The 16,007-nt window shown below is 47.2% G+C and overlaps 1 long non-coding RNA gene across 1 annotated transcript; it reads left to right on the forward strand.

The window, feature by feature from the left end:
• Positions 1–1,059: 1,059 nt before the first annotated feature.
• LOC144954324 (uncharacterized) lies at positions 1,060–12,895 on the forward strand. Its single transcript, XR_013641142.1, has 3 exons — positions 1,060–1,181; positions 3,955–4,020; positions 12,796–12,895. It is a non-coding gene; the product is annotated as an uncharacterized LOC144954324 (long non-coding RNA).
• Positions 12,896–16,007: the final 3,112 nt, after the last annotated feature.

The raw sequence follows: 16,007 nt of genomic DNA on the forward strand, positions 1-16,007 counted from the left end.
GACACTGTACAGGTGAGGCAGACACTGTACAGGTGAGGGAGACGCTGTACAGGTGAGGGAGACACTGTACAGGCGAGGGAGACACTGTACAGGTGAGGGAGACACTGTACAGGTGAGGCAGACACTGTACAGGTGAGGCAGACACTGTACAGGTGAGGGAGACGCTGTACAGGTGAGGCAGACACTGTACAGGTGAGGGAGACGCTGTACAGGTGAGGGAGACACTGTACAGGCGAGGGAGACACTGTACAGGTGAGGGAGACACTGTACAGGTGAGGGAGACACTGTACAGGTGAGGGAGACACTGTACAGGTGAGGGAGACACTGTACAGGTGAGGCAGACACTGTACAGGTGAGGGAGACACTGTACAGGTGAGGGAGACACTGTACAGGTGAGGCAGACACTGTACAGGTGAGGCAGACACTGTACAGGTGAGGCAGACACTGTACAGGTGAGGCAGACACTGTACAGGTGAGGCAGACACTGTACAGGTGAGGGAGTGGAGGGAGGTGAGTGAGGGGTGAGTGAGTGGATGAGTGGGTGGGTGAGTGGGTGAGTGAGTGGTGAGGGGTGAGTGAGTGGTGAGGGTGAGTGAGGGGTTACTAAGGGGTGAGTGGTGAGGGTGAGTGGTGAGTGTAGGTGGTGAGTGGTGAGGGTGAGTGGTGAGTGAGGGGTTAGTACGTGGTGAGTGAGGGGTGGTGAGGGTGGTGAGTGGTTAGTAAGTGAGTAGTGAGTGTGAGGGTTTAGTGAGTGAGTGGTGAGGGTGAGGAGGGTGGTGAGTTTGAGGGGGTAGTGAGTGGTGAGGGTGAGTGGTGAGTAAGTGGTGAGGGTAGGGTGGTGAGGGGTGAGTGTAGGGTGGTGAGGGGTGAGTGTAGGGTGAGTGTAGGGTGGTGAGGGGTGAGTGAGGGGTTACTAAGGGGTGAGTGTAGGGTGGTGAGGGTGAGTGAGTGGTGAGTGAGTGGTGAGGGTGAGGAGGGTGGTGAGTGTAGGGTGAGTGTAGGGTGAGTGTAGGGTGAGTGGTGAGTGAGTGGTGAGGGTGAGGAGGGTGGTGAGTGTAGGGTGAGTGTAGGGTGAGTGTAGGGTGAGTGGTGAGTGAGTGGTGAGGGTGAGGAGGGTGGTGAGTGTCGTCATGAGGGACCGGCTGCAAGAACTGAAACAAGAGAAGCAAAGTTTCCTGGCGGTGAGACCACAACCACCACAACCACCACAACCACCACAACCACCATCACTACCACTACCACCACTACCACCACAACCACAACCACCACAACCACAACCACCACAACCACCACAACCACAACCACCACAACCACCACCACCATCACAACCACCACAACCACCACAACCACCACCACCACAACTACCAGCACTACCAGCACTACCACCACCACAACCACCACAACCACCACAACTACCACCACCACAACCACAACCACCACAACCACCACAACCACCACCACAACAACCACCACAACCACAACCACCACAACCACCACCACAACCACCACAACCACCACCACCACAACCACCACCACCACCACAAACCACCACAACCACCACCACAACCACCATCACTACCACCACTACCACAACCACCACAACCACCATCACTACCACTACCACCACAACCACCACAACCACAACCACCACAACCACCACAACCACCACCACCACAACCACCACAACCACCACCACAACCACCACCACCACAACCACCATCACTACCACAACCACCACAACCACCATCACTACCACTACCACCACTACCACCACAACCACCACAACCACAACCACCACAACCACCACAACTACCACAACCACCACCACAACCACCACAACCACCACCACCACAACCACCACCACAACCACTACCACCACAACCACCACAACCACAACCACCACAACCACCACCACTACCACCACCACAACCACAACCACCACAACCACCACAACCACCACAACCACCACCACAACCACAACCACCACAACCACCACAACCACAACCACCACAACCACCACAACCACCACAACCACCACAACCACCACCACAACCACCACAACCACCATCACTACCACTACCACCACAACCACCACAACCACCACAACCACAACCACCACCATCACTACCACCACCACTACCACAACTACCACAACTACCACAACTACCACCACTACCACCACCACAACCACCACCACTACCACCACAACCACCACCACCACTACCACCACAACCACCACCACCACTACCACCACAACCACCACTACCACAACCACCACAACCACGATCACTACCACTACCACCACAACCACCACAACCACCACCACCACAACCACCACTACCACAACCACCACAACCACCACAACCACGATCACTACCACTACCACCACAACCACCACAACCACCACCACCACTACCACCACAACCACCACCACCACTACCACCACAACCACCACAACCACCACTACCACAACCACCACAACCACCACAACTACTACCACTACCACCACTACCAGCACTACCATCACTACCACCACAACCACCACAACCACCACAACCACCACTACCACTACCACCACAACCACTACCACCACAACCACCACAACCACCACAACCACCACCACAACCACCACAACCACAACCACCACAACCACCACAACCACAACCACCACCACCACCACCACCACCACCACAACCACCACAACCACCATCACTACCACCACAACCACCACCACCACCACAACCACCACCACCACCACAACCACCACAACCACCACAACCACCACTACCACCACAACCACCATCACTACCACAACCACCACAACCACCACAACCACCACTACCACCACTACCACCACAACCACCACCACCACAACCACCACCACCACAACCACCACAACCACCATCACTACCACCACAACCACCACCACCACCACAACCACCACCACCACCACAACCACCACAACCACCACAACCACCACCACCACCACAACCACCATCACTACCACTACCACCACAACCACCACAACCACCACAACCACCACAACCACCACTACCACCACAACCACCATCACTACCACTACCACCACAACCACCGTGACCACCACAACCACCACAACCACCACAACCACCACAACCACCACTACCACCACAACCACCATCACTACCACTACCACCACAACCACCGTGACCACCACAACCACCACCACAACCACAACCACCACCATCACAACTACCACTACCACCACCACTACCACAACTACCACAACTACCACAACTACCACCACTACCACCACAACCACCACAACCACAACCACCACCACTACCACTACCACCACCACTACCACAACCACCACTACCACAACTACCACCACTACCACCACAACCACCACAACCACAACCACCACCACTACCACTACCACCATCACTACCACTACCACCACAACCACCACAACCACAACCACCACCACTACCACTACCACCACCACTACCACAACCACCACAACCACCACCACCACAACCACCACTACCACAACCACCACAACCACGATCACTACCACTACCACCACAACCACCACCACCACAACCACCACTACCACAACCACCACAGCCACGATCACTACCACTACCACCACAACCACCACAACCACCACCACCACAACCACCACTACCACAACCACCACAACCACCACAACCACGATCACTACCACTACCACCACCACAACCACAACAACCGCTGCTACTCGCTACTAACAGCACTTGCCCCTACAGCCTGCTAGAGCCTACCTGGGGGAGCTTTGTCTGTGTGTGTGTAGGTGATGCTACTGACTGCACTTGCCCCTACACTCTGTCTGAAGCTACCTGGGGGAGCTTTGTCTGTGTGTAGGTGATGCTACTGACTGCACTTGCCCCTACACTCTGTCTGAAGCTACCTGGGGGATCTTTGTCTTTGCAGCCAGAAAGCAGCGATGGGGAGAGAGCAGAGATCCCCATGGACAACCTCGACTCATTCCTATCGAAGGTGATTCATTCATTCACTCATTCACTCACTCATTCACTCACTTATTCACTCACTCACTCAGTCATTCACTCATACACTCACTCACTCATTCACTCATACACTCACTCATTCACTCAGTCATTCAGTCATTCACTCACTCACTCACTCATTCACTCACTCATACACTCATTCACTCACTCATTCACTCACACACACTCACTCATTCACTCAGTCACTCAGTCATTCAGTCACTCATACACTCATTCACTCACTCATACACTCATTCACTCACTCATTCACTCACTTATTCACTCACTCAGTCATTCACTCATACACTCACTCATTCATTCACTCAGTCATTCAGTCACTCATACACTCACTCACTCATTCACTCATTCACTCATACACTCACTCACTCACACATTCACTCACACACTCACTCACTCATTCACTCATTCACTCATTCACTCAGTCATTCAGTCACTCATACACTCATTCACTCACTCACTCACACATTCACTCACACACTCACTCACTCATTCACTCATTCACTCATTCACTCAGTCATTCAGTCACTCATACACTCATTCACTCACTCACTCACACATTCACTCACACACTCACTCACTCATTCACTCATTCACTCATTCACTCAGTCATTCAGTCACTCATACACTCATTCACTCACTCATTCACTCACACTCACACACTCACTCATTCACTCAGTCACTCAGTCATTCAGTCACTCACTCACTCATACACTCACTCATACACTCATTCACTCACTCAGTCATTCACTCACTCATTCACTCACTCACTCAGTCATTCACTCACTCATACACTCACTCACTCATACACTCACTCACTCACTCAGTCATTCACTCACTCATTCACTCACTCAGTCATTCACTCATTCATTCACTCATTCATTCACTCACTCACTCATACACTCATTCACTCACTCAGTCATTCACTCACTCATTCACTCACTCACTCAGTCATTCACTCACTCATACACTCACTCACTCATACACCCACTCACTCAGTCATTCACTCACTCATTCACTCACTCACTCAGTCATTCACTCACTCATACACTCACTCACTCATACACTCACTCACTCATACACTCACTCACTCAGTCATTCACTCACTCATTCACTCACTCACTCAGTCATTCACTCACTCATACACTCACTCACTCATACACTCACTCACTCATACACTCACTCATTCACTCACTCACTCATTCACTCATACACTCACTCATACATTCACTCACTCATACACTCACTCATACACTCACTCACTCATACACTCACTCATACACTCATTCACTCATTCACTCATACACTCACTCATACATTCACTCACTCATACACTCACTCACTCATACACTCACTCATACACTCACTCATACACTCACTCATACACTCACACACTCACTCACTCACTCATACACTCACTCACTCATACACTCACTCATACACTCACTCACACACTCAATCATACACTCACTCATACACTCACTCATACACTCACTCATACACTCACTCACTCATACACTCACTCATACACTCACTCACTCACTCATACACTCATACACTCACTCACTCACTCACACACTCACTCATACACTCATACACTCACTCATACACTCACTCATACACTCACTCATACACTCACTCACTCATACACTCACTCACTCACCACTCACTCATACACTCACTCACTCACCACTCACTCATACACTCACTCATACACTCACTCACTCATACACTCACTCACTCACCACTCACTCATACACTCACTCATACACTCACTCATACACTCACTCATACACTCACTCACACACTCACTCATACACTCACTCACTCACTCATACACTCACTCACTCACTCATACACTCACTCACTCATTCACTCACTCACTCATTCACTCACTCACTCACTCATACACTCACTCATACACTCACTCATACACTCACTCATTCACTGACTCATTCCTATCGAAGGTGACTCATTCATTCACTCCTTCATTCACTCACTCATTCACTCACTCACTCAGTCATTCACTCATTCATTCACTCATTCACTCATACACTAGCTCACTCATACACTCACTCATACACTCACTCACTCATACACTCACTCATACACTCACTCATTCACTCACTCATTCCTATCGAAGGTGATTCATTCACTCATTCATTCACTCATACACTCACTCATTCACTCATTCACTCACTCACTCAGTCATTCACTCACTCGTTCACTCATTCACTCATTCACTCACTCATTCACTCATTCACTCACTCACTCACTCATACACTCACTCACTCATACACTCACTCACTCATACACTCACTCACTCATACACTCACTCACTCATACACTCACTCACTCATACACTCACTCATACACTCACTCACTCATACACTCACTCACTCACTCATACACTCACTCACTCATACACTCACTCACTCATACACTCACTCACTCATACACTCACTCATACACTCACTCATACACTCACTCACTCATACACACACTCACTCATTCACTCACTCATACACTCACTCATACACTCACTCATACACTCACTCATTCACTCACTCATTCCTATCGAAGGTGATTCATTCACTCATTCATTCACTCATACACTCACTCACTCATACACTCACTCATACACTCACTCACTCATACACTCACTCATACACTCACTCACTCATACACTCACTCATTCACTCACTCATTCACTCACTCATTCACTCACTCATTCACTCACTCATTCACTCACTCACTCATACACTCACTCATTCACTCATTCACTCACTCACTCACTCATACACTCACTCACTCATACACTCACTCACTCACTCATACACTCACTCACTCACTCACTCATAAACTCACTCACTCATACACTCACTCATACACTCACTCATACACTCACTCACTCACTCATACACTCACTCATACACTCACTCACTCATACACTCACTCACTCACTCATACACACACTCACTCATACACTCACTCATACACTCACTCACTCATACACTCACTCACTCATACACTCACTAACTCATACACACACTCACTCATACACTCACTCACTCACTCATACACTCACTCATACACTCACTAACTCATTCACACACTCACTCATTCACTCACTCATACACTCACTCACTCATACACTCACTCATACACTCACTCACTCATACACACACTCACTCATACACTCACTCATACACTTACTCACTCATACACTCACTCACTCATACACTCACTCATTCACTCACTCATTCACTCACTCATTCACTCACTCACTCAGTCATTCACTCACTCATTCACTCATTCACTCACTCATTCACTCATTCACTCATACACTCACTCACTCATACACTCACTCATACACTCACTCATACACTCACTCACTCATACACTCACTCACTCACTCATACACTCACTCATACACTCATACACTCACTCACTCATACTCACTCATACACTCACTCATACACTCACTCACTCATACACACACTCACTCATACACTCACTCATACACTTACTCACTCATACATTCATACACTCATACACTCACTCACTCATACACTCACTCATACACTCACTCATTCACTCATTCACTCACTCATTCACTCACTCACTCAGTCATTCACTCATTCACTCATACACTCACTCACTCATACACTCACTCATACACTTACTCACTCATACATTCATACACTCATACACTCACTCACTCATACACTCACTCATTCACTCATTCACTCACTCATTCACTCACTCACTCACTCATTCACTCATTCACTCATACACTCACTCACTCATACACTCACTCATACACTCACTCATACACTCACTCATACACTCACTCATACACTCACTCACTCATACACTCACTCACTCACTCATACACACACTCACTCACTCATACACTCACTCACTCATACACTCACTAACTCATTCACTCACTCACTCATTCACTCACTCACTCATTCACTCACTCATACACTCATTCACACACACACTCACTCATTCACTCACTCATACACTCACTCACTCATACACTCACTCATACACTCACTCATACACTCACTCATTCACTCACTCATTCCTATCGAAGGTGATTCATTCACTCATTCATTCACTCATACACTCACTCACTCATACACTCACTCATACACTCACTCACTCATACACTCACTCATACACTCACTCACTCATACACTCACTCATTCACTCACTCATTCACTCACTCATTCACTCACTCATTCACTCACTCACTCAGTCATTCACTCACTCATTCACTCATTCACTCACTCATTCACTCATTCACTCACTCACTAACTCATACACACACTCACTCATACACTCACTCACTCACTCACTCATACACTCACTAACTCATTCACACACTCACTCATACACTCACTCACTCATACACTCACTCATACACTCACTCATTCACTCACTCATACACTCACTCACTCATACACTCACTCACTCACTCATACACTCACTCACTCACTCACACACTCACTCATACACTCACTCACTCATACACTCACTCACTCACTCATACACTCACTAACTCATACACACACTCACTCATACACTCACTCACTCACTCATACACTCACTCATACACTCACTCATTCACTCACTCATACACTCACTCACTCATACACTCACTCACTCACTCATACACTCACTCACTCACTCATACACTCACTCATACACTCACTCACTCATACACTCACTCACTCATACACTCACTCACTCATACACTCACTCATACACTCACTCATACACTCACTCATTCACTCACTCATACACTCACTCACTCACTCATACACTCACTCATACACTCACTAACTCATTCACACACTCACTCATTCACTCACTCACTCATACACTCACTCATACACTCACTCATACACTCACTCATACACTCACTCACTCATTCACTCACTCATACACTCACTCATACACTCACTCACTCATACACTCACTCATACACTCATACACTCACTCACTCACTCATACACTCACTCATACACTCACTCACTCATACACTCACTCACTCATACACTCACTCACTCATACACTCACTCATACACTCACTCATACACTCACTCATTCACTCACTCATACACTCACTCACTCACTCATACACTCACTCATACACTCACTAACTCATTCACACACTCACTCATTCACTCACTCACTCATACACTCACTCATACACTCACTCATACACTCACTCATACACTCACTCACTCATTCACTCACTCATACACTCACTCATTCACTCACTCATTCCTATCGAAGGTGACTCATTCACTCATTTACTCATTCACTGACTCACTCATTCACTCACTCATTCCTATCGAAGGTGACTCATTCACTCATTCACTCATACATTCACTCACTCATTCACTCACTCATTCACTCACTCATTCCTATCGAAGGTGACTCATTCACTCATTCACTCATACATTCACTCACTCATTCACTCACTCACTCACTCATTCCTATCGACGGTGACTCATTCACTCATTCATACATTCACTCACTCATTCACTCACTCATTCACTCACTCATTCCTATCGAAGGTGACTCATTCACTCATTCACTCATACATTCACTCACTCATTCCTATCGAAGGTGACTCATTCACACACACACTCACTCATACACTCACTCATACACTCACTCATACACTCACTCATTCACTCACTCATTCACTCACTCATTCACTCACTCATTCACTCACTCATTCACTCACTCATTCCTATCGAAGGTGACTCATTCACTCACTCACTCATTCACTCACTCATTCACTCACTCATTCATTGACTCACTCACTCATTCACTCATTCACTCACTCATTCACCCATTCATTTATTCACTCACTCATTCACTGACTCATTCACTCACTCATTCACTGACTCATTCACTCATTCATTCACTCATTGACTGACTCATTCACTCACTCATTCACTGACTCATTCCTATCGAAGGTGATTCATTCACTCACTCATTCACTCACTCACTCATTCACCCATTCACTCACTCATTCACTCACTCATTCATTGACTCACTCATTCACTCATTCACTCACTCATTCATTCACTCGTTCACTCACTCATTTACTCACTCATTCATTGACTCACTCATTCACTCATTCACTCACTCATTCACTCACTCATGCATTGACTCATTCACTCACTCATTCACTCACTCATTCACTCACTCATTCATTCACTCACTCATTCACTCACTCATTCACTCACTCATTCACTCATTCACTCACTCATTCACTCACTCACTCATTCACTCACTCATTCACTCACTCATTCATTGACTCATTCACTCACTCATTCACTCACTCATTCATTGACTCATTCACTCACTCATTCACTCACTCACTCATTCACTCACTCATTCACTCACTCATTCATTGACTCATTCACTCACTCATTCACTCACTCATTCATTGACTCATTCACTCACTCATTCACTCACTCATTCACTCATTCACTCACTCATTCACTCACTCATGCATTGACTCATTCACTCACTCATTCACTCACTCATTCACTCACTCATTCATTCACTCACTCATTTATTCACTCATTCAGTCATTCACTCACTCATTTGCCCCTACAGCCTGTTAGAGGCTACACGGGGGAGCTTTGTCTGTGTCTGTGCGTGTAGCCGCTGCTACTACAACAGCACTTGCCCCTACAGTTAGAGGCTACACGGGGGACTTTTGCCTTTGTGTGTAGCCGCTGCTACTAGCAGCACTTGCCCCTACAGCCTGTTAGAGGCTACACGGGGGACCTTTGCCTTTGTGTGTAGCCGCTGCTACTACAACAGCCCTTGCCCCTACAGCTAGAGGCTACACGGGGGACCTTTGCCTGTGCGTGTAGCCGCTGCTACTAGCAGCACTTGCCCCTACAGCCTGTTAGAGGCTACACGGTGGACCTTTGCCTTTGTGTATAGCCGCTGCTACTACAACAGCACTTGCCCCTACAGCTAGAGGCTACACGGGGGACCTTTGCCTTTGTGTATAGCCGCTGCTACTAACAGCACTTGCCCCTACAGCTAGAGGCTACACGGGGGACCTTTGTCTGTGTCTGTGTGTGTCGCCGCTGCTACTACAACAGCACTTGCCCCTACAGCTAGAGGCTACACGGGGGCCCTTTGCCTTTGTGTATAGCCGCTGCTACTACAACAGCCCTTGCCCCTACAGCTAGAGGCTACACGGGGGAGCTTTGCCTTTGTGTGTAGCCGCTGCTACTACAACAGCCCTTGCCCCTACATCTAGAGGCTACACGGGGGACCTTTGCCTTTGTGTGTAGCCGCTGCTACTACAACAGCCCTTGCCCCTACAGCTAGAGGCTACACAGGGGACCTTTGCCTTTGTGTGTAGCCGCTGCTACTAGCAGCACTTGCCCCTACAGCTAGAGGCTACACGGGGGACCTTTGCCTTTGTGTATCGCCGCTGCTACTAGCAGCACTTGCCCCTACAGCTAGAGGCTACACGGGGGACCTTTGCCTTTGTGTATCGCCGCTGCTACTAGCAGCACTTGCCCCTACAGCTAGAGGCTACACGGGGGACCTTTGCCTTTGTGTATCGCCGCTGCTACTAGCAGCCCTTGACCCTACAGCTAGAGGCTACACGGGGGACCTTTGCCTTTGTGTGTAGCCGCTGCTACTAGCAGCACTTGCCCCTACAGTTAGAGGCTACACGGGGGACCTTTGCCTGTGCGTGTAGCCGCTGCTACTACAACAGCACTTGCCCCTACAGCTAGAGGCTACACGGGGGAGCTTTGCCTTTGTGTGTAGCCGCTGCTACTAGCAGCACTTGCCCCTACAGCTAGAGGCTACACGGGGGAGCTTTGCCTGTGCGTGTAGCCGCTGCTACTACAACAGCACTTGCCCCTACAGCTAGAGGCTACACGGGGGAGCTTTGCCTTTGTGTGTAGCTGCTGCTACTACAACAGCACTTGCCCCTATAGTGAGAGGCTACACGGGGGACCTTTGCCTGTGTCTGTGCGTGTCGCCGCTGCTACTACAACAGCACTTGCCCCTACAGCTAGAGGCTACACGGGGGAGCTTTGCCTTTGTGTGTAGCTGCTGCTACTACAACAGCACTTGCCCCTATAGTGAGAGGCTACACGGGGGACCTTTGCCTGTGTCTGTGCGTGTCGCCGCTGCTACTACAACAGCACTTTCCCCTACAGCTAGAGGCTACACGGGGGAGCTTTGCCTGTGTCTGTGCGTGTAGCCGCTGCTACTACAACAGCTCTTGCCCCTACAGCCTGTTAGAGGCTACACGGGGGACTTTTGTGTTTAGCTGCTGCTACAACAGCCCTTGCCCCTACAGCCTGTTAGAGGCTACACGGGGGACTTTTGTGTTTAGCTGCTGCTACAACAGCTCTTGCCCCTACAGCCTGTTAGAGGCTACACGGGGGACTTTTGTGTTTAGCTGCTGCTACAACAGCCCTTGCCCCTACAGCTAGAGGCTACACGGGGGACTTTTGTGTTTAGCCGCTGCTACTACACCAGCCCTTGCCCCTACAGCTAGAGGCTACACGGGGGACCTTTGCCTTTGTGTATAGCCGCTGCTACTACAACAGCACTTGCCCCTACAGCCTGCTAGAGGCTACACGGGGGACTTTTGTGTTTAGCCGCTGCTACTACAACAGCCCTTGCCCCTACAGCTAGAGGCTACACGGGGGACCTTTGCCTTTGCCAGGTGAACGAGACGAACGTGGACCTGGACGCGCTGACGGCGTCGGTGCAGGAGGTCAGGAGACTCCACCTGCTCATCCTGAGCGACGTGGAGCCCCGAGAGGGTGAGAGACACTACACTATACACTACACTATACACTACACTATACACTACACTATACACTACACTACACACTACACTACACTATACACTACACTACACACTACACTACACACTACACTATACACTACACTATACACTACACTATACACTACACTATACACTACACTATACACTACACTATACACTACACTACACTATACACTACACTATACACTAGACACTACACTATACACTACACTATACACTACACTATACACTACACTATACACTACACTACACTATACACTATACACTACACTATACACTATACACTACACACTACACTATACACTACACTATACACTACACTACACACTACACTATACACTACATTATACACTACACTATACACTACACTATACACTACACACTACACTACACTATACACTACACTATACACTATACACTACACACTATACACTACACTATACACTACACTATACACTATACACTACACACTACACTATACACTACACTATACACTACACTACACACTACACTACACTATACACTACACTACACACTACACTACACACTACACTATACACTACACTATACACTACACTATACACTACACTATACACTACACTATACACTACACTATACACTACACTATACACTACACTACACTATACACTACACTATACACTAGACACTACACTATACACTACACTATACACTACACTATACACTACACTATACACTACACTACACTATACACTATACACTACACTATACACTATACACTACACACTACACTATACACTACACTATACACTACACTACACACTACACTATACACTACATTATACACTACACTATACACTACACTATACACTACACACTACACTACACTATACACTACACTATACACTATACACTACACACTATACACTACACTATACACTACACTATACACTATACACTACACACTACACTATACACTACACTATACACTACACTATACACTATACACTACACTATACACTACACTATACACTATACACTACACACTACACTATACACTATACACTACACTACACACTACACTACACTATACACTACACTATACACTACACTACACTATACACTACACTATACACTATACACTACACTATACACTACACTACACACTACACACTACACTATACACTACACTACACACTACACTACACTATACACTACACTATACACTATACACTACACTATACACTACACTATACACTACACTATACACTACACACTATACACTACACACTACACTACACACTACACTACACACTACACTATACACTACACTATACACTACACTACACACTACACTACACTATACACTACACACTACACTATACACTACACTACACACTACACTACACACTACACTATACACTACACTATACACTACACTACACACTAAACTGTACACTACACTGTACACTACACTGTACACTACACTGTACACTACACTGTACACTACACTGTACACTAAACTGTACACTACACTGTACACTACAGTGTTAATGACAATGATCACGATGTTATTGTTGTTGTGGTTGTTGTTGTTGATGATGTTGTTGTTGATGATGTGGATGTTGTTGTTGATGTGGATGTTGTTGTTGATGTTGTTGTTGATGATGTGGATGTTGTTGTTGTTGATGATGTTGTTGATGTTGTTGATGTTGTTGTTGATGTTGTTGTTGATGATGTTGTTGTTGATGATGTGGATGTTGTTGTTGATGTTGTTGTTGATGATGTGGATGTTGTTGTTGATGTTGATGTTGTTGATGTTGTTGTTGATGATGTGGATGATGTTGTTGATGTTGTGGATGTTGTTGTTGTTGATGACGTGGATGTTTTTGATTATGTTGTTGACATGTTTTTGTTGTTGACACGAATGTTGTTGATTTCGTTGATGATGTTGCTGACATGAATGTTGATGTTGTTGATGTTGTTAACATGTATGTTGTTGATGTTGATAATTGTTTTTTTACCCTTCTATCTGGCAACAAAACTGACACCTTTTTTATTACAAGGAGTCATGTTTGCATAGACCACAATACCTGCCGCCATAATGCAAACACACAACACACAACTCTGATGATGGAAAGCTGTCTCGGGTGTGGACCAATCAACTTCAAGGACCATGTGAGACTGGGCTCTAAGGAAAGCTGTCTCGGGTGTGGACCAATCAACTTCAAGGACCATGTGAGACTGGGCTCTAAGAAAAGCTGTCTCGGGTGTGGACCAATCAACTTCAAGGACCATGTGAGACTGGGCTCTAAGGAAAGCTGTCTCTGGTGTGGGCCAATCAACTTCAAGGACCATGTGAGACTGGGCTCTAAGGAAAGCTGTCTCGGGTGTGGACCAATCAACTTCAAGGACCATGTGAGACTGGGCTCTAAGGAAAGCTGTCTCGGGTGTGGACCAATCAACTTCAAGGACCATGTGAGACTGGGCTCTAAGGAAAGCTGTCTCGGGTGTGGACCAATCAACTTCAAGGACCATGTGAGACTAGGCTCTAAGGAAAGCTGTCTCGGGTGTGGACCAATCAACTTCAAGGACCATGTGAGACTGGGCTCTAAGGAAAGCTGTCTCGGGTGTGGACCAATCAACTTCAAGGACCATGTGAGACTGGGCTCTAAGGAAAGCTGTCTCGGGTGTGGACCAATCAACTTCAAGGACCATGTGAGACTAGGCTCTAAGGAAAGCTGTCTCGGGTGTGGACCAATCAACTTCAAGGACCATGTGAGACTAGGCTCTAAGGAAAGCTGTCTCGGGTGTGGACCAATCAACTTCAAGGACCATGTGAGACTGGGCTCTAAGGAAAGCTGTCTCGGGTGTGGACCAATCAACTTCAAGGACCATGTGAGACTGGGCTCTAAGGAAAGCTGTCTCGGGTGTGGACCAATCAACTTCAAGGACCGTGTGAGACTGGGCTCTAAGGAAAGCTGTCTCGGGTGTGGACCAATCAACTTCAAGGACCATGTGAGACTGGGCTCTAAGGAAAGCTGTCTCGGGTGTGGACCAATCAACTTCAAGGACCATGTGAGACTGGGCTCTAAGGAAAGCTGTCT

This window comes from Lampetra fluviatilis, unplaced genomic scaffold, assembly GCF_964198595.1.
Source record: "Lampetra fluviatilis unplaced genomic scaffold, kcLamFluv1.1 SCAFFOLD_1231, whole genome shotgun sequence".
Lineage (NCBI taxonomy): Eukaryota > Metazoa > Chordata > Hyperoartia > Petromyzontiformes > Petromyzontidae > Lampetra > Lampetra fluviatilis.